Source organism: Lepidochelys olivacea (assembly GCF_965140295.1).
Source record: "Lepidochelys olivacea isolate rLepOli2 genome assembly, chromosome: 3".
Classification (NCBI taxonomy): Eukaryota; Metazoa; Chordata; order Testudines; family Cheloniidae; genus Lepidochelys; species Lepidochelys olivacea.
In genome coordinates, this window is record NC_140413.1 from 117,181,348 (window position 1) to 117,200,961 (window position 19,614).

General features: G+C 42.2%; 1 long non-coding RNA gene across 1 annotated transcript in view; it reads right to left on the reverse strand.

Annotated features, from left to right (window-relative positions):
• LOC311517458 overlaps positions 1 to 16,917 on the reverse strand; it is a 51,648-nt gene extending 34,731 nt beyond the window's left edge. The window contains exons 1-2 of the long non-coding RNA XR_014710702.1: positions 16,841 to 16,917; positions 10,150 to 10,328 (exon numbers count right to left, since the gene is read on the reverse strand). This is a non-coding gene — a long non-coding RNA (uncharacterized lncRNA). The remainder of the gene's footprint in view (positions 1 to 10,149; positions 10,329 to 16,840) is intronic.
• Positions 16,918 to 19,614: the final 2,697 nt, after the last annotated feature.

The following is a 19,614-nucleotide window of genomic DNA, read 5'->3' on the forward strand; positions in this document are numbered from 1 at the left end:
AGGTGCAAAGAAAGAAAGAGAGAAATATTATTTTTTCGTTGTGTTTTACTACCGTGTTTCTTTTATAGCTAGATATTTTGAAATCCTGGTATTGTTGGTGTTGGTTTTGGAAGGTCAGGCTTCTCAAGAGGCAGGATGACAGCTTTGATTTTAAAAGGGTTATCTTATCAGGATTGTTCCAGCATTTGCAGCCAAGTAATCTGAAGTGAATACAACGGCTGCAGATGCAGAAAGTAGTTGTGCACATTTCCACTGGCCCTGAATAAGCATGGTTTAGCGATCTTGGGCTCAACTGAATGGTAATATGAACAGTAAAAAGAAGGGGCAAGGTTTACAGCAATCCTGATCTCTCTCTCTCATTCTGTGTGTGTGTGTGTATATATATATATATATATAGAGAGAGAGAGAGAGAGAGAGAGAGAGGTGATGAAAGTTACCTGTACTAAATGGGTGTAATTTGCACATGGAATAACCAGAAGTTAAAACTGGAGGAGGCTAACTTTTATTTATACATTCTTATTCCTTAAGATAGTCTCTCTTCTTCCTCCCCTCTTCTGCTGAGTGTCTAGATTAGGAAAATAAACCAAGGTTAGGGCAGTGTTAGCTGACATGTGCCACTCTCTGACCCGCACTTAGAGCAAATCCACTCTGCAGAGCTGAGCCAGAGTATCTTCGCTAGGCACTAGCGATCAAATGGCTTGGACCTCCCATAATAAGTACTGGCAGATGACTCCGTGACCCTACCACTTTCCTAGCTTCCCAAAGGATGGTGAAGAGCTGGAGGATTCACTTGGAAGTGGATTCTCAGGCATCCTCCATCCCCTCTCATGGCCCACTCCAATCTCTTTTCTATGATGCAACAGGGGAAACCTGTAGAATAGAGCTCCATGTTGTGCAAGCACCCCTCCAATCCCTCCCCCCTCCCACTGAGTGGCATCTTCCATCTTGCCTTCTACTCTCATACAGATTAACTCTACTGGTTGTACTGGAAGTGGACACTCAGAGGATGCAGCAGGATTTGCCCCTAGTACTCAGACACCCTTGCCCTCAATTGCTAACATGTATGATGGTACAAAATGCATCACCTTTAAATTTGGCTCACATGTCTTACTACTGCTTATAATAGTAATTAATGATACTCTGCCTTTATGTGGCATTTTCAGTTCAAGGATGTCAAAACTCCTCAAACATTAAGTTGACAAGGAGCATATGAAAGATGGTAGGAGATGGATACAATCAAATATACACAGTCTATATATACAAATATATAAACTTGAAAGCTTTCTTGATTATTATACAGCTAAAGTGAGTGACATCTATCCCCATGTGCCCTGCATCTTAGCCATTGCAAACTAGCAGACCTCTTAGGAGGGGTCATGGAAGAGAAAGGTTTTAAACAGTTGTAGGAAGAGGGGAAAGTGGCCTTGTAGACCAATTTGGAGAGAGCATTCCTGACTCTGGAGATATGGCTTTAAATCATCACGTGAAAATTAGCTTGGCATTCATAATTGCCATTTATCCCCATCAAAAGCTCCACCCCTCCAATGCAATTCAGCAGAGCTGGTGATCTGGTTCAAGAAGGACACAGGACTGCAGTAACACTGGCTGCTGTAGTTCAAGTTTAGGTGCACAGAGGGAGCCGTCCAAGAAAATGTGTTCAGTATCTACTCAGAATGTTGCTATGCACCCTTCGTTCATTTTCGTGGCCACTAAATTCACTCATTTTTTGTAAGTATAGATGTCTAAATCTAAAACAAAAGCCATTTTTAAGTGACAAGAGCTCAAAAAAGCATCTGAAATCATGGTCTTTGTTGCCTCTTGTAATACCACCACCAAAGCTTTTTTAAAATTGTAAACGAAAGTAGTTGAGAATGCGCTGAAGACATAAACGCAGAATTTCAGCCCGGAGGAAGGTTTTACAGAAATGGAATGAAAATATGCTGATAAAGTTTGGCCACCACTGTAATTAAACCTTAGATCATTGTTTCTCCCCCGCACCCCATGCAAACACTTTGTCATCAAAGTAATGCAATAGGGTAGGAACCCTGAAGACAACAGAGATATCAGCTTCACCATCTGGCTTTTTTCAAAGTGACCTTATGTAGCATGGCCAGGCAAACGTGAGAGTTTTCAAAACAAAATGTGGGCTCCTAGGCATTTAGATGTAGGGTTTAATCTTGCCTATGCTGACATTGGTGCACATGGAAAAGGTGAAAAGATCATAAGGTGAAGCCCCAAGTAATATTAGCTAGCATGTGGAGAGAATGAATGAATGCATATATACAACAGCTCAGCAGAGGGACTACAGCACGCACCAAGCACCAACAGGCAAATTGCTCTGCAGTTACAAATGTCATGCTGGCAGTTCTGTTTATGCCATCATGCCCTACACAGGAAGGATTTCTCTTGGTCATGACACACCTGCTGTGTATGCTGGTTATATGGGCCAGCTTAGCCCCCTGGGCTGGTGGTGGTATTCATCTAGGAGAGGGAGCTTGCAATGCGGCTGCAGCTGCTGTTTCATGTTATTTATGGTGAAAGGGACCTCTACCACTGGGAGCCACTGAACAGAAGCTTTGAATCAGCACACTCCCTGACTGTACCCCTTTCGACCTGAGCCTACTGACTTTTGCTTGCATGTGCAATCTTTATAATGACATTTCTTAACTACCCCTTGCTGACCCAGGCAATCATAACATTCTCTTCATACACATAATTTATAGTTTGTGTACATACACACACACACACATATCTCACACGTATACAAATATGGTGTGGTATAAAGGTATTATACTACATATCAGCATGGGTTTGGAATCATCATATTACTCATGAGTGGTGAAACTATGAGTCAGCAATGAGATTATTCCATAGAATGCCAATGAATTCTTTCCACCACATCACACCATTCTAAATAATAATACCTAGCTCTTATATAGCACTTTTCATCAGTAGATCTCAACACACTTTACAAAGGAGGTCTTATGCCCATTTTACAGATGGGGAAACTGAGGCACAGTGCAGGGACGTGACTTTCCCTGGTCACTCAGCAGCAGAGCTGTATATATTCCATCTGTACTGCTGACAAACTCCAGGTGGTAGTGACTGGGATCAAACCTGGGACTTTGTAGCTTAATGCGTGAGCCCCTACTGTATGAGCTAAAAGGTATGCTTTTTAGCCAAGGCCACAGCAGGCTCATCAAACTCTAGCTGCTCTATCTGCCACTAGAGGAGGACAGAGCGCCACACCAAGCAGAACTGGGTAACACACGTATGCCACCAAAGCTACAAGAAAAATTTGCCATGTTTTTACAGAGTAATTTTTTAAAATATTAACATTTTGTCTATGAAGCCAGGAGCCTTATTTACCAGGAGGCCAACTGTACATGCCTCAAAAGGAGCTACAAAAGCCCTCTTAAAATGATGAAACAGTTTTTTTCTATACATAAGTATGTCACAGTTTAAGATTTGATACCTTGGAACCTTCCCGGCCTACAAGAAAGTGCTCTGTATGCCACCAGAAAGCTGGGAATCCCCTCCTTCCGACTGCAGGGTCACAGTGTTATCTGAACTTTAACCCAGCATTGAATCTTGCCTGTCCTGGCCTTGGCCGGTGGTAGCTTGGGGTTAACCAGCCTGTCTACTCCTCAGGTCAGAAAGCAAATCATAACTTTGTAAAGAAATGATGAACACAATAAAAAAAATCTTTGCCTCCCTCACAGCCAGGCTATAACTGCAACAACTATTTAGTCTTAGCATCAGACTTTCAGCACAAGCGCTCTAGCCATTACCTCCTGCTGGAGTTTTCACAGACCATATATAAATCAGGGTGACCAATGAGGGCAAGAGCCCAGGAAAAGGGCACTTATGGGGTATTCTGTTGATAGGTGAAGAAAAAAAATGATAAAACACCACAAAAACAGTGAGAGAGCAGACTATTGGGTAAACACTGTTTGCCTTCTAGAAGTGCTCAGGTTCCATTAACATCCAAGGGCTGATTATCAGAGAGGACCGGGCCATTTGCCCCAGCGGAAGAAGTGACACCAAACTTTGACTTGCAAGAGATCATGATTGGTCGTTACCTGCATAAAATCTCCAGTTGTCCAATTTACTAGTCACAACCCAAACACCAGAAGGCTTCAATGGAGAATGGGGGAAGATACTAGGGTGGTGAAGATGGGCTGCAGCAGCAGGGTACACCATCACCTCTTTCAATATGCCATCTTGAACTCCAAAAATCACAGCTTCATTTGAATTGCCCTGTTCATCTCAGTAAAATATTGATGGAGATGCCCAGTTATTGAAATGCAATTGTTTACATCACACTGCTGATCAAAACACTTAAGAAAGGAGGAGCCCAGAAGATGCATGATCATATTTGGACATTAGCACAGCTGACTGTAAATGAAGTCTCATTTTGTCATCTCAAATCAGAACTTGTGTCATAAATATAAAGGGAAGGCTAACCACCTTTAAATCCCTCCTGGCAGAGAAAAAAACCCTTTCACCTGTAAAGGGTTAAGAAGGTAAAGATAACCTCGCTGGCACCTGACCAAAATGACCAATGAGGAGACAAGATACTTTCAAAGCTGAGGGGTGGGGGACAAAGGGTTCTCTCTGTCTGTGTGTTTTTTCTTTGCCGGGACTAGAGCAGGAATGCAGGTCAGAACTCCTGTAAAGGGCTAATAAGCAATCTAGTTAGATATGCGTTAGATTCTGTTTTGTTTAAATGGCTGATAAAATAAGTTGTGCTGAATAGAATGTATATTCCTGTTCTTGTGTCTTTTTGTAACTTAAGATTTTGCCTAGAAGGATTCTCTGTGTTTTGAATCTGATTACCCTGTAAGGTATTTACCATCCTGATTACAGAGGTGATTCTTTTACGTTTTCTTCAATTAAAATTCTTCTTTTAAGAACCTGATTGCTTTTTCATTGTTCTTAAGATCCAAGGGTTTGGGTCTGTGTTCACCTATGCAAATTGGTGAGGATTTTTATCAAGCCTTCCCCAGCAAAGGGGGTGTAGGGTTTGGGAGGATTTTTGGGGGAAAGACGTTTCTAAGCGGGCTCTTTCCCTGTTATATATTTGTTAGATGCTTGGTGGTGGCAGCAATAAAGTCCAGGGGCAAAAGGTAAAATAGTTTGTACCTTGGGGAAGTTTTAACCTAAGCTGGTAAAAATAAGCATAGGGGGTTTTTCATGCAGGTCCCCACGTCTGTACCCTAGAGTTCAGAGTGGGGAAGGAACCTTGACAGCTTGTTTTATGGGCGACAAATTATTCCCTCTACAATGTGATCCTTGAAACACTAGGGCAAGACAGAGTAGCCAGCTGTCTGGGCTGTTATCCCTATGGATGTTGAAGGCAGCAAGCACGATTAACCTTTTGTCCACCAGTGATAATATAGCTAGGAACTCCATCAGCTCATGCAGAGACTTTGCAGTGCAGCAGGTGATGCGTGTGCGCCAGAACTATGGGTATTTCCATCCCAGGATACACATATAAGATGCACGCACTATATATTATCCAGTTTTAGGGTGGTTTACCTCTTGTATTTCAGACTGCATGTAAACAAATAATCAATATGACCTTGTTGATTCCTTTTTGATTCCAGAGTGCACCAAATATCTGGCTGGAGACAACCATGCCAGAATAGGTCCAGCCATATCATCTGGCAAGGTTTAAAATGTCAAAAAATATTATATTTACAGTTATTATAATTTATGCTACATTTAAGGGCCCTTTCCTCTCTCCAGTATTAAATGTGGTCCAAATTAATCTCTAGCTTTTGCAAATGGAATTACACCATGATGAACTTGAGCAATAAATTTTCCAGTCACATTAGTCTTAATTTGTCTGTGTCCAATTCAAAATCCTGCTTTAACACAGGCAAACCACATTTCACTTTTGGGATGAATGAGCCTGTGGTTTTTACTTAATCTCATCTCAAAAGTACAAGTAAATACCCATTTGCTGAAAAATAACATATGGTTCCCTTCAAATAAACAAGAATCACCTGTTCTTAAAATCAAACATCTTTGTTTTTAAGATTAGTTGCTTTACTAATCTTAAAAACAGTGAGTGCATCCCAGATGCTTGACATTGCCAAAGAAAGCAAACACAATCTCTTCATTATGTTAATATTGAAGTAACAGAAGTCTAGTGACATTTTTTTGACAAATGCTAATGATCACTTAATTCTCCAGTTAGTATAATCACGTTGATAATGCCTTTGGTACTGATGTCAATGTCATGTCTGATTCTACACAGTTGTTCAGCAAAAGTCACCAATGAAATAAAATGTCATGATACATCTTATTTCTTCTTATGGCTGGGGGTTTGCTGGAATCATCCTATGAAAATACCTACATTTCAGCATTAAGGCCTGGTACCTTTCAATTCAAAGCTAGAAACTTGGGCTTCATATTATCAGAAAGAGGGATTCCCGTTTTTCCATGGGAATAGACACTGAGACAGAAGGTAACAGCTGTTTCTCACTATATATGCTACAACTGAACTGGTGACCTAGACATAAAGGGTTCTATTTTCAGGCTCACATTTAATGTATGGTTGATGGATATAGGAGAAATCATCACTACATCCTCAAAGTCAGCTAGCATTCCTAAGTAATTCTGCTTAGCATATATTGTCAATAAAGCTTTATGTCTTTAAAAGTATTGTACAAATAGTAAGTAACTTCCCCATTTTTGTATACACTGAAACCAAGATACAGAGTAGTTAATAGAGTCACCAAAATACCTCACAGAAGTAAGTTGCTGCTGTTTCTGCTGAACTACACTTTGTCTCGGTACACAGCAGTTGTGGGGGACTCTATTAGCCATTAGTCTTCCTTTTATTATGAATCCAACCAACTGACCAAATAGATTCCACAATTTCTCAAGCTCCAATTCCATTTGTCTTTATGCTTGGTGTGAGATACCAAATGCCAGTTGTGAAGAAAGGGCTTAAGAAAGATGAGAATCAGGCCTAGAGCAGCTTCTGTGAACTTTTAACAGATCTATGAACTTACAGAGAGTCTTAATTTGAAATAAAAATAAACAAAGAACATATAAACTTATCTGTTTTCTCCACATAGTTAAAGAGAAAAAGTTACATGGTGGAGAGCAGATGGCACAAATATTGCCCACATATCATTGTGTAGTGCCATCTTTTCCCCACCCATACTGCTGCTTGGATAAAATAGTACAGTATTTGAGTCTATTTTAGCTTTTCTCTTCAAAAATATTTTTTTAAGCCTCTTAGGGGTAGCGGCTGTCTTTGACTATGTGTTTGTACAGCCCCTAGCACATTACAGCCTCAGTCTTGACTAGATTTCTGGGCTCTACTGTGATATTATTAGTACTAACAACAGTGTGGTGTAATTGGTCATAATATTCAATTGCCTGCACATTAGTAATTACCAAAAACATTTCTGCAGAACAGTCATGCAGAGGCACCAATGATGAAGACAGCTCTAGGCATTTATAAACTCCAGAACTACAGTTTACTTGAGCATCTCTTTGACAATTAAGTTGTGCATCCAGAAGGAACAGATTAATATACACCTGATAAGATTCTTTTAAAAATGACAGTGAAATTTGACATGCTGCATAACCAACATCATGAAATGAGACACCTGAAGCTTTGCATTGACTGTTTTATAGTCTTTGTGTTATTGTATTGGCTACGGTTCTATCTCAGTGGTTTATGGAATGAGTAGGTATGCAAATGTTGCTAAAGTTACTGCATCAAGAATCTGGGTAGCGCAGGGGAGTTTCACAATCATAATGGAGTAAACAAGTTTCATAGTAAGTGAAGGGATTTAGCCTTCTGTTTCCTTTCAAGTTTCTCTCAGGGTTATACAGAGTTTCTTTTTCTCACTGAGAGCCAGTATCTTGCCAGATCTGTCGTGGATGTTGTGAGTGAGCAGTGTTGTTAGAGCTCGGTGCCAAAAATGGTTAGGGAGGGCTTAGGGTGGGCTCACAGTTGAGAGTGGACGATTGCCTGCATCCTCTTGAAGAACAGGGGAGCTACTAATCTCATGTCCACCCTCCAGGAGCTCTCCAAAGGAATTCTGGAGGCGTCAGAACTACTTAATATTGCTTTCATATACTTTCATTTTCTAAGGCCATACTGTGTGCTAACCTAACACATTTTTTTTCAGTCTGAGTAAACTAAATATAAAATAGTAAAGGGTAAACCAAATATTAAAGGTAGAGGACATTTTTCAAATACTTATATTTTCCCTACATGCACAGTGTTTTTCAGATGTTCATTATAAAGATATAGTATACTGTACATAAGCAGCTAAGGACATTTTATGTCTTTGGATGAAAAATTAAATGCAGCCTAATCCTGGAAAAACTAGAAAGCAATTGCTTAAATCGTTATTGGACTTAATGTATTTGCAATGCACAAAAAATAATGGGCCAAATTCATCCCTGATTTAATTCCAATTGGTTCAATGGAATTGCACAAGGGATAAATTAGGGCCATTTTATTGAAGAATTTTATCATCATGTAGTTAAAGACCTTCAAGGGCAGTGTGCTTAACTATGCTGCATGTAAAAGAAGTTCCCTTTATTGGAGTTAGTTATGGGCCTGACTAAGAACCGCTTACAGTGGTGAGCAGTACTCAGAAAGTGAGTGGGACCCCTTGTAGGACCAGCCGTCTGTCTGGAAGTAGGTCATTGCAGGATTGGGGCATAATTTTGCTGCTGTTGATAGAATGTGCATGTTTCTGCAGTGTGTTTCTGGTTTAAATTCTCTTTTCTCTGATAACTAGCATGATTCCTCTCAGCTCTGTGATACACTCTTAGAATTTTTTTTAAAACCAACTTCTGTACACAGTGATTTGTGATTAACGGCAGCCCAAAAACATGACACAAGAAGAAATGCATCTTTCATTAGCACAGGAAGCACTGAAGCCAGTAGCAGTGATATGTGACAGTTTAACTCTTCGATATAAAAGATTTATTAGGAGCTAAGTAGTATCTGAGCCATCAAGCAACAGAAGCTGCAAGCCGGTAACATTTAATGGTCATCTGAAAGTACAGGAAGCCATGCTAATCAAGCCTCTGTTAAGAGTGTGAATCACTTCAGTAATAATAAAATGGAATTACACAGAATACTGGAAGTGTATATTTTTATCCTTGTTTCTAAATTTTAATTAAAAAGGAGAGATATTTTTTAAAGGTAGCTTTATTTCAAGAACAGAATGCTTTTGGTTTTCAAAAAGAAAGACAAATCAGTGGTTCTGGATATTCAGTTTCTACAGATGACTGCACTCAAAATACAATTGTAGCCCATTAGACTTCATGTAATTTGCCACTGGGACTAGGTAGGTGTAATGGTCAGTGCATGGAGATGTGCCACGTTGGGATGGGCAAACTTATTTTGATCCCTGTCAAACAATGGTGACTCAGGATTCTAACAGGCACCCATACACTGAGTTTGTTGACTGGACAAAAAACAGAGTGTATGGGGAGAACATATAAGATGTATTGCTCATAATGCCCCCATTTGTGCCAGACTAGCTTTTGAGGAGAGAGAAAAAGACATGGCTTCTTCTAAATGGAAAGTTTCCCTTTAGCTAGAAAACTAGCATTTCAACTCTCCCCTGCATAAAACACTGTTTCATAATTTCAAATCTGGATGCCTATAGTTAGGCACCTAATGTTATATTTAGACTTTAACCCTCCAAACACTCATGCACTTGCTTAAATTTACTACCATGAGGAGTCCCATTATTTCAGGAAAGAAAAAGAACAAATAAACAGAGAGCTGAATTGCTGCCTGATTTTCCTCAGAGTGCTGAGCTCCCACAACTCCCGAAGTCAATTAGCAAAACTTTAGGCACCCACGTCTGAAAATTGGGGCCTGAGGGGCTTTTTTAAATAAAAGCAAACAGATATAAATTAATTTCACAAAACCTGAAATACTGGAAAAAGTAGTTTGAGATAGGGTTTGAACGTTTTTCAGACATCTATCCTCCCAAAGACTACACCTAGGCCAGGTTAAAGACATCTGTTTCACCAAGCACTCAAACAGCCACACCCTTGCAACTTAAAGAAATGAAATAATTATGCGCTATATTTCATTGTAGCATTGTCAATCAACTTTCTATTTCATAAATATTGACATACATAACTTACTTCTTGAGTTACTCTGCTTTCTTCTTCCTCTTATAGAGCATGTTGTATCTTTCTCTGACTTGTTTTGCATGTGAGTTGTTCCCTCTTCTTCTTTCCCCATCCACTCCTACTGGTTGTTTTGTGAAGTTATATTTTGCTTCACTTTTGGTGTTTGTACATTGCTTGTTTTGATTGGTCAGCTTAGTTACACAGTGGTGGATTTTTTCCCCAAAATTAAAAAAATAAAAAAATCACATTTAAGCCTTCTGTTTTAAAAAATCCATTAAAAAATTACCAGTTTTTAAAAAAGACAAACAATAACAAACTTTGTAAAATGAAAAAAAGAAATCACACTGGGATGGGGTATATTAGACCCTCTGAGGCTCCCTGCTGGAGTCTTCAGGACCCTGCCACACCAAGCCCCCCAAAAGGGAAGTTGAGAGGCTCCTCCAAGCTGTCTAGAACAGCTGTGTGGGACATAGCCAATTAGGGCCCAGCAGACTAGCGTAAGAAGAGCTGAAGGGCTATAGTGAGTTCAGTTCCTTGCTAGAGCTGAAGGAGTGTGGCTGACTGGCAGAGCTATAGGACCTTGGATGGGACAGTACAGCCAGGGAAAATGAGAAGGAGTTCTGAACTGGTTGTGGGGATTCCATCAGGATAAGGCCCTGAGGTAAGGGTGAAGATAGCAGGGGGCTGTGGGGAAGTGGCCCAAGGAATAGAGCAGTGATGTGACTTAGATAAAGGGACACAGCAAATAGCTGCTATCTACAGGGTCCCTGTGCTGGGACCTGGAGTAGTGGGTGGGCCTGTTGTCTCTTCCACCCCCATTAGCCACTGGGGGAGTAGCCTGGACAGTGAGGCACCCCAGAGGATTGGGGCTGAACTATAGTGGACCAGCTGGAGAGCTGTAGCCAGGAAGCCCCCAGAGGGTGAAGACATTGTCTCTCTCTCTGAAGACCATCAGAGAGAGCAGGTATGCATTTGACCAAGGGGGTGCTCACAAGAGGCGAGTGCACCCCATTACACACACAACTGGAAAACAGAATGAAAATAGCGTAAACATTTCTGTGAATGCTTTTATAGGTTTTTTTTAAACCAACTCTGCCTGTAGACAATCCAAACAAACCCCTCCAGAGCATGACAGCGAGTGCATGCTGATTTCTGGCTGCTCCTGGTAATATGGTGATATTAATGGGGAAATGCATTATAGAAGCTAGTGAACAGGAGCAGCTAATAGGAGTTTTATAAGGGACTTCTCCAGGTGAAGGAGTGATTATGTGACCCTTGGGGTAAGTTTGTCTAAGCATGTGTTTGTGGTGGTGGTGGTCTTGCTGCACAACTGTTCAAATCCCTTTTCCTCAGGAGGAAAATGGGGAGATTGAACCCAGGTCTCCCACATACTAGAGGAGTTCCCTAACTACTGGGATAAAGGGAGGGTGCCTTTCTTTCTCCTTGCTTCAGCCACTTTGTGTAGAGTTAGGCATGCTCAGAGTATACCTACTGGATTAGGCCCTGTGGGCAAGACAAGTGTTGTCCCACCTATCTTCACCAGGTTTGAAGATTATGCTGGTTAATGAGACATTAAGACATGGAATGCATGTCCAGAGACAGAAACTCAGGTGCCTACAGAACTTTTTACAACAAAAATGTAGGTGCTGAGGTCTTTTTAGGAACCCACAGAGTTAAGCAGAAGCTGAGTGAGAATTTTGAGGATCTCAATGCTTGCTAAATATTAGACATGGGCTACTAAAGTGGGAATTAGGCCCCAAAGTCCTTTGGTGAACCTTGGCCTAGTGAACTTCATAGTCTATGACACTTCTCCCTTTTTGGGGTAGGAGTTTTGGTTTTGGGATTACATATTTTTGGAAGGAGATGTTGGTTGTAATTTTTTTGTAAAGAAAACTTGAGTCACTGAAAGGCCACTCAATTACTGCTCCATCCTTATGGGGTTGTGTTTGGGGGAGTTTTTTATATTTACAACTTATATGAATGGGATATATGAAATTGGAGTGATTCTGGTTTTTACTGCCCCTTCACCTGTATTTATTGATTTCATATTGCAGTATTGCACTTGAGTGCTGGGCTGTGGATGTTTACTTTTAGGGGAAAAAAATCATTGAAACATTTCTTTAGAACCCCCCTACAAGCAAACTTAAATTCACCTGTAGACATTATATGGACTTTGTAACTAGATAATCACAAAACAGGGGTCAATATTTTAGGCCCTCCCATTCCTTATACGGTCCTTTTAATGACAGTACCCATACTCTCCTCCAGTGGAAGGAGGCTCAGGGTAAGCAGAATCTTGGTGAGGCTCCCTTCAGAGATTCCCTCCCTCACACTGTGCCTCAAGGGAGAAGGGGCAGGGTTTGCCCCACCACATTATAAGCAGCAGAAGTCACCACTAACGGGCAGATTCCACAGAAGCCGTGGCTGCCTGTGCAGAGTTCAGCACCTTTTGTCTCTGCTCCCTGGATGCATTCCCACTCTGCCTTGGCTCTCTAGCATTTGGAGCGGCATTATTTTGGTTCCCATTGCTCACGGCTGCCCCTAAGGCACTGGAGGACTCTGTGAAGGAGTGCTATGTGAAAAACCTAATACAACCTAGGGCTGCATTATCTTCTCTGACTAATTTCAGTGAGGCTGGAAGGTAAATATGTACCCTCTCCACCCTCAGCCTCCTCCAAAACCTGCCCTTGTCCTGCCCGGGCTCCACAGCCTCTTGTTAAAAAGGTCAGGAGTAATCCCACAAAAGTCAATAGGTCTGTTTTTTCCTGCATTACTTTTCTCCCTGCATAGTTAGTCAAACCTCTGCAAAGTGAATGTAAATAGGTGCATAATGCTACCAAGTAGGAATGATACCTACTCTGCACAAGTGTAAGGAAGTGGAAAATCAAGCCCAGTGGAGTTACACTGGTTTTAGACTTACAGTTGAGTCTGATATTCCTAATTACAACTGCACCCATGTAAGTAAGGGCAGAACTGGCCCTTGAGCATCAAAAAAGAACACTTATTCAAACCAGAGTATGTAATCAGAATGATGCCATCCAAAAATGTTCATATCCTGTTAGGTCTAAAGGGGGACCATTAGACACCTAAAGGCTCTAATAAAAATAGGCATGCAACACTAGAGGATTTTTGTTGCCATAGAAAGCTATGTACATGTCAGCTCTGTAATTCAGAGCACTGTGCTGGCTTTTATGCTGTGTCTAGAAATACGCCAAGTTTTGAACAACACACCAAAACTCAGAAAGGCTTCATGTACTACAGAAATGGAATGTGCATACTTAATAGAAGGCACAATAGATACCAAACAGATTTTGGTGTCCGCAATCTACACAGAAAGCAAACCAGGCCTACAGCAATATTCTTCTAGGTGGGCTAACTCATTTTGCCAAGATAATCTGAGAAATGGCCAGTTAAGAGCTACTGTTACAAGAAATGGTAACAGAGGTAATGGATGGATACCACATTCCAGTGTGATGTATATTTCATACATATTTAAGGACCAATGAACTGTTAACCTTGGTGTTATGAATCCAATATAATTTTGGAACTTCTCAGATTAGTAATCATGGAGTGACTTCTTTACAGCCTATACTATGGGCAGCTCACTACAGCTATGGTCTATGGAAAATAAAGTCTACATTCTAAGTACACAAATATGTACAACCTCTATATAAACCCAGTGGCAGTTAGTAATTAGGACATGATCTCACTCCCACTGAAGTCAGTGATAAGCTTCCTTAGGAACAGTGACATTTGCAAGTTTGGGGCTAGATCCTTAGTGAAATTGGCATAAGATTCTAATGGGGCTACACAGATTTACACCAGCTGGGGATCTGGCCTTTTATTTCCCATTTTGAATCCTCAAGAAGTTCCTTATACTTGTTGAATTTTGGTCCTTAAGAGAAGAGGACTTGTCAAATACTACTCCTGGGCCTGATTCTCAGTCCCTCCATTTCTGCACTTGAGACAGGAATGGAAGGGCAAAGACTACTTTTAATCATTTTTATGCTCCATGTTCTGTGCACATGAAGGAGTCTTCCCAGCCCCAGGTATACATTAGAGTAACCTGAGGAACACCCTAGTTTATGCTCTGCTTCTCATAGTTCTCTGGTCTTTGTGAAGCCATGAATAATCCATGTGCTGTACCCCTGCCATGTAAGGGGCTGAGAGTATGACTGGCAAAGGGCCCTTTACACCACTTTTCAGTGATTGAGAAGAAATCCTGAGGAAACTGCTTCTACCCACTTTAAGACCCCTTTTGTTGCCAGAGTGGCATATCTTGGCCTTAAGGCCACTGAGAATTAACCTGTACAAACCCAACAGGCCCAACATTGCATACAAACAACATGGAATGTTTGGAATGTGAAATTCTTTGCTAGAAGAAAGTTCAATGTTTTCATGTTGGTTGGAATGTCTCTCTCTTTCTCCCATGTCAGGGGAAGGCAATTCCCATATTATGTATCTGTTTATTTCACACAGGCAAAGTTGAATATGCTAATTTTGCAATAAGCATATTTTGGAGTTGAGAAGTCTGACTTGTTTTGCTTGTGTGGGAACATACAATACATTTCTGGAAGGTGGGAATGTTGGTCACAAACTGGTACCTACTCAATGGCATAATCAATGTCACAATATAGCCAGGCAGTTTCTGTGGATTCCCATTTCAGGATGGTAAATTTTAGAATCAGTTTTAGCAGGAATAAAACTCTCTCTTGTATATCTGAATGTATATTCAAAAACAACAAGGAGTCCTTGTGGAACCTTAGAGATGAACAAATTTATTTGGGCATAAGCTTTCGTGGGCGCCCACTTCATCAGATGCATGAAGTGGAAAATACAGGAGCAGGTATAACTATTTGAAGAGATGGGAGTTGCCTTACCAAATGAGGTCAGACTAAGGAGACAATTCAAGTAACAGTAGGATACCAAGGGAGGAAAAACTTTTTGTAGTGGTAATGAGTGGCCTGTTTCAAACAGTTCACAAGAAGGTGTGAGTAACAGTAGGGGGAAATTGGGTTTAGGTTTTATATTGTACATTATGTTAAAGATATTGTGGTGATACCACAAAGCACACTCAGGAAGAAAGTAGGAAAATTGCAGTGGCTGGGTTGTACATGCAAAATATGAACTTCACAGAACACATTCAATGTTCTGGTTTGTAACATTTAAAAAATGTATAAAAGCTAGGGGGAAAACAGTTTTTCCATCCCATGAAATTTTTTCCTGTCCTGAATTGGAACAAAAAAGTCAATCTAGAAAAAAAATCATGAACCTAAAATCCCAAGCAAACCTGGCTTAAGACAATCAAAAGGTTGTTTTGATGACTTTAAAATATTTTGAGTTCAACCATGTAAGCTAATTATAGTACGTTTTGAAATGTTAATTTTTAAAGTAATTTTGAACTGGAAAACCAGTTTGTTTTTCATTTTTGAAAGTATCAAAGCAAGACATTGACAACTTTGAATTTTTTTCCCCAAAAATGTTCAAGTGGAGAAATTTGTCCAAACCATTCCTCTCAGATTCAATGAATTGACATTTTTTCTGACCCCCTCCAAAAAAAGCTTTGTCAATAAATTCCCAGTCAGCTCTATTCAATATGTCCTTTGCTAGCAAATTACCCAGAAATGTCCAGATAATTTTCCTGAGATGCTGCTGATTCTGAGAGCAGTTCAATCTCATCAATGCAAATACATACCAAACATAATTATTTCTCCCACAATGCTGAACTCTGTACAACCCCTAAAGAAAGTAGCATAACTTTTTAAAGCATACCACAGCTGACAGTTAAAGAGCCAGCTCAAACATAAGAGCTGTTGATGGAATGTAACCTTGGAGATTCAAACAATTTAATCTTAGATTAATAGTACTTCCTCTTTGATAGCCCAGGAAAAATCTCTTGAAGTTCTGGTATGATTGTAAGTTTTAAGTATTCTGTGTTTCACCTCGAAATGAGCAACAAGTCAGCCAGCATACTAAAGACACTAAGCCATTAATTTAGAGCATACAAAATAGCCTAAATATCCCCCAAGCTTCTAGCAAAACTTGTATACAAAGTTAAAAAATAAAATATAACCAAATAAAACCCAACCCTCTGTTTTCCCCTTTTGGTCCCCATTTTCTTGCAATAATTTTTCTCTAGCTATGACATTTTTCACTCATTAGTCAATGACTGTACTTCCCTGCACAACTAGGGTTCCCAACTTTGTAATCGCACAACTGAATACTCAAGCCCCACCCCTTCCCTGAGATGATCTCCCCCCCACTCACTACATTCCCCCTCCCTTGGTGGCTTGCTCTCCCCCACCCTCACTCATTTTCACTGGGCTAGGGCAGGAGGGGGTGAGGGCTCTAACTTGGGGTGTAGGCTCCAGCATGGGGCCAGAAATGAGGGGTTCAGGGTGTGGGAGGGGGCTCTGGGCTAGGGTAGGGAGTTGGGGTGCAGGAAGGGCTCACGGCTCCAGCTGCAGCGTAGGCTCTGGGGTGGGGCTGGAGATGAGGGGCTTGGGGTGCAGGAAGGGGCTCCAGGCTGGGGGGGAACAAAAGGATTCAGAATGTGGGAGGGGACTACAGGTTGCAGTGTGCGAGAGGGTATGGGCTCTGGGCTGGGGGAGCAGGCTGGGTTCGGGCCAGGGATGAGGGGTTTGGGTTGCAGGAGGGAGCTTTGAGTTGGGGGGTGGGGGGCTCAGCTGGGGCAGGGGGTTACCTCAGGCAGCTCCCAGTCAGCAGGGCTAAGGCAGGCTCCCTGCCTGTCTTGGCACCGTGCTGTATCCCAGATGTGACCAGCCAGTCTGCCTCCGGGGGGCACGGCAGGAGGCTCTGTGCACTGCTCTTGCCTGCAGGCACTCCCTTCAGCTCCCATTGGCCATGGTTCCCAGCCAATGGGAGTGCAGAGCTGGGGCTCAGGCAGCATGCAGAGCCAGGGGTGGGGGGCCCTGTGTAGGAGCCAGCCTGGCTGGCTGCTTCTGGGCCGGGGCACAGCATGGTGCCAGGACAGAAAGGGACTAGCCTGCCTTAGCCCTACAGCACCCCCAACCAGACTTTTAACAGTCCAGTCAGCAGTGTTGATGGGAGCTGCCTGGGTCCCTTTTTGACTGGGTCTTCTGGTTGAAAACTAGACACCTGACAACCCTATAGTGACAATGGGCCAGATCCTCATCTCTCTGTTCCAACTGCTAGGTGCTGCTAAGGCCTTCTAGTGGCAGTAGCAGATCCCCACGTGACCCAGGGGCATTCTCAAGTGATGCAAAAATGGCGCTCTTCCCACTGCCTGATCAAACCTTTGATACAGAGGGTGGGGAGTTTGTTAGACTGAGTAGTGCCTGTTCAGATCTTTGCTTGGCTGAACTATTAATTTCAGGCAGCTTAAGTTAAAGGAGGCCTGAGGTTGTTTCTTCCTCTAGTTGTCATACGATCAGGAGAACAGAAAAGTGGCTTAGAGCTGCCATTTCCCCCAAGTCCAGCTATTCCCTTTGTCAACTCAGCAAAGTTGGAGATTGAGCCTGGAATGTGTATTTTTGTTAACTATATGGTTCTGACTGGTAATCGGTAATAAGCACTGGTTAAAGGGGTAATACTAAATGCTACCTAGGAAACCAGAGTTATTGACAGGTTATTTGCTTTAAAATAAAGTGATTCAAACTGGAAGGGAAAAGATTAAACTGAGCTGTGACATCCACTATGGCAAAGGATTACATTGATAACTGACTTGAAACAGCATGCAATGCAGCTGGAATTTAAAAACCTGGCCCCATCAAGAGCTGAGAGTCGAAAGCTAGGTAATTTTTATGTTCTAATTACCTGCTAGTATGAACACTGTCATCAGCTGAGCTTTCTGGATTCTAGTTTGGATTCTCTAGGGATGATTTCCAATTGCTTGTTGTGACAAATTTAAAACAGACTGTTTGCTATACAGCAGACTCCAACTCCTTTGCTACACAAAATCCGTTCCTGGTTGAGGAAGCTTTAATCTTTTACCATTGGACTTCAAGCAAATTAAAGGCAAACAGTGAGGGAGCAGGTGGCCTTCACTCTGTAAAGAAGCTCAAGACTACAAGAAGCAGGCCAAAAGATTTCCTTTAATATAAACACCACCTTCCTTCCTGCCTCCCTCCCCACACCACTGCTTACCGGCACACTGGTGTGGCGCAAAATTACTCCATTTAAAAGCTTTTCCAAGACTCTAAAGATTGGCCTCTTAGTTTGAAGAATTCATTCCTAATATCTTTTGTGCAAAAAATCTGTGTTTTCTAAGCATTAATCAAGCCACAACACTCCTGTGATTGTGCCTCACAACCCAAAATAATGTTGGTACCTAAAGTCCCAGATCCACAAAGGTATTGAGGTGCCAAAGTCCCAGGTTTAGGTTCTGCTGAGGTCCACAGAACTCCTTGGCCAACTCTGTAGGTTTCCAGGGTAAAAATTCCCTAGCTGCCTAACTTTCTTCAGCTGGGCATGTGCCCTGCTGCCCCTTTCTAGGTGTGAGGCTCTCTCACACATAACCCTCAATGTGTCCCATGAACTGGGGGAAGATAAATGCTCCTCCACCTATCATGCTCTGAGCATCCCTAGGGATTAAACCCCATTCAAAATTCAGCTGGAGGAGGTGGTGGTTACACTAGCCACTGGGCTAAACGCTATATGGTGGGTGGAGCACTCATCCTGACTTGAGACCCAAACTATTCCCCTCTACGTCTAATAGGGCAAGAGGGTGTGAATACAGGTCTGTCATGAGAGACCCCAGTGGTTAGAGCACTATGTATAATATATTTAATTAAGTAGTCATTGGAGCAGGGGGTCTGGACCCCGGGTCTCTCACATTGGTGCCCTAACTAGGCTACAGAATCACACTCACAATTTCTGTGGCCCAATGACTAACTTTTTATCCACAGTACAACAGCTTCAATAAGAGACTGAGGGAGCCCCACATCAGAATATCCCATAGCTCTGTAATTAGAGCACTCTCCTGAAAAATGGGGGACTCCTGGCAGAGGGTAGAATTGTACCTATTGCCAACATCACAGGTGAGTGCACTAACCACTGGGCTAACTAGTATAAAGCATGCATCACCACTCCCTCTTCTTCCAGACATTTTGTGTGGAATGAGGCAAGCGTCTAACTCAGGGGTGGGCGAAATTTTTGGCCTGAGGTCCGCATCTGGGTATGGAAATTGTACAGCGGGCCATAAATGCTCATGAAGTTGGGGAAGGTGTGAGGGCTCTGGTTGGGAGTACAGGTTCCAGGGTAGGGCCAGAAATTAGGAGTTCAGGGTGCAGGAGGGGGCTCTAGGCTGGGGCTCTGGGTTGGGTGTGTGTGGCTGGGGTGTAGGGTGAGGGGTTTGGGGTGTAAGAAAGTGCTCTGGGCTGGGGCAGAGGGCTTGGAGGGCAGGAGGGGGATCAGGGCTGGGGCAGAGGGTTGGGGCATGGGTGAAGGCTCCAGCTGGGGGTGCAGGTTCTGGGGTGGGGCTCAGGATGAGGGGTT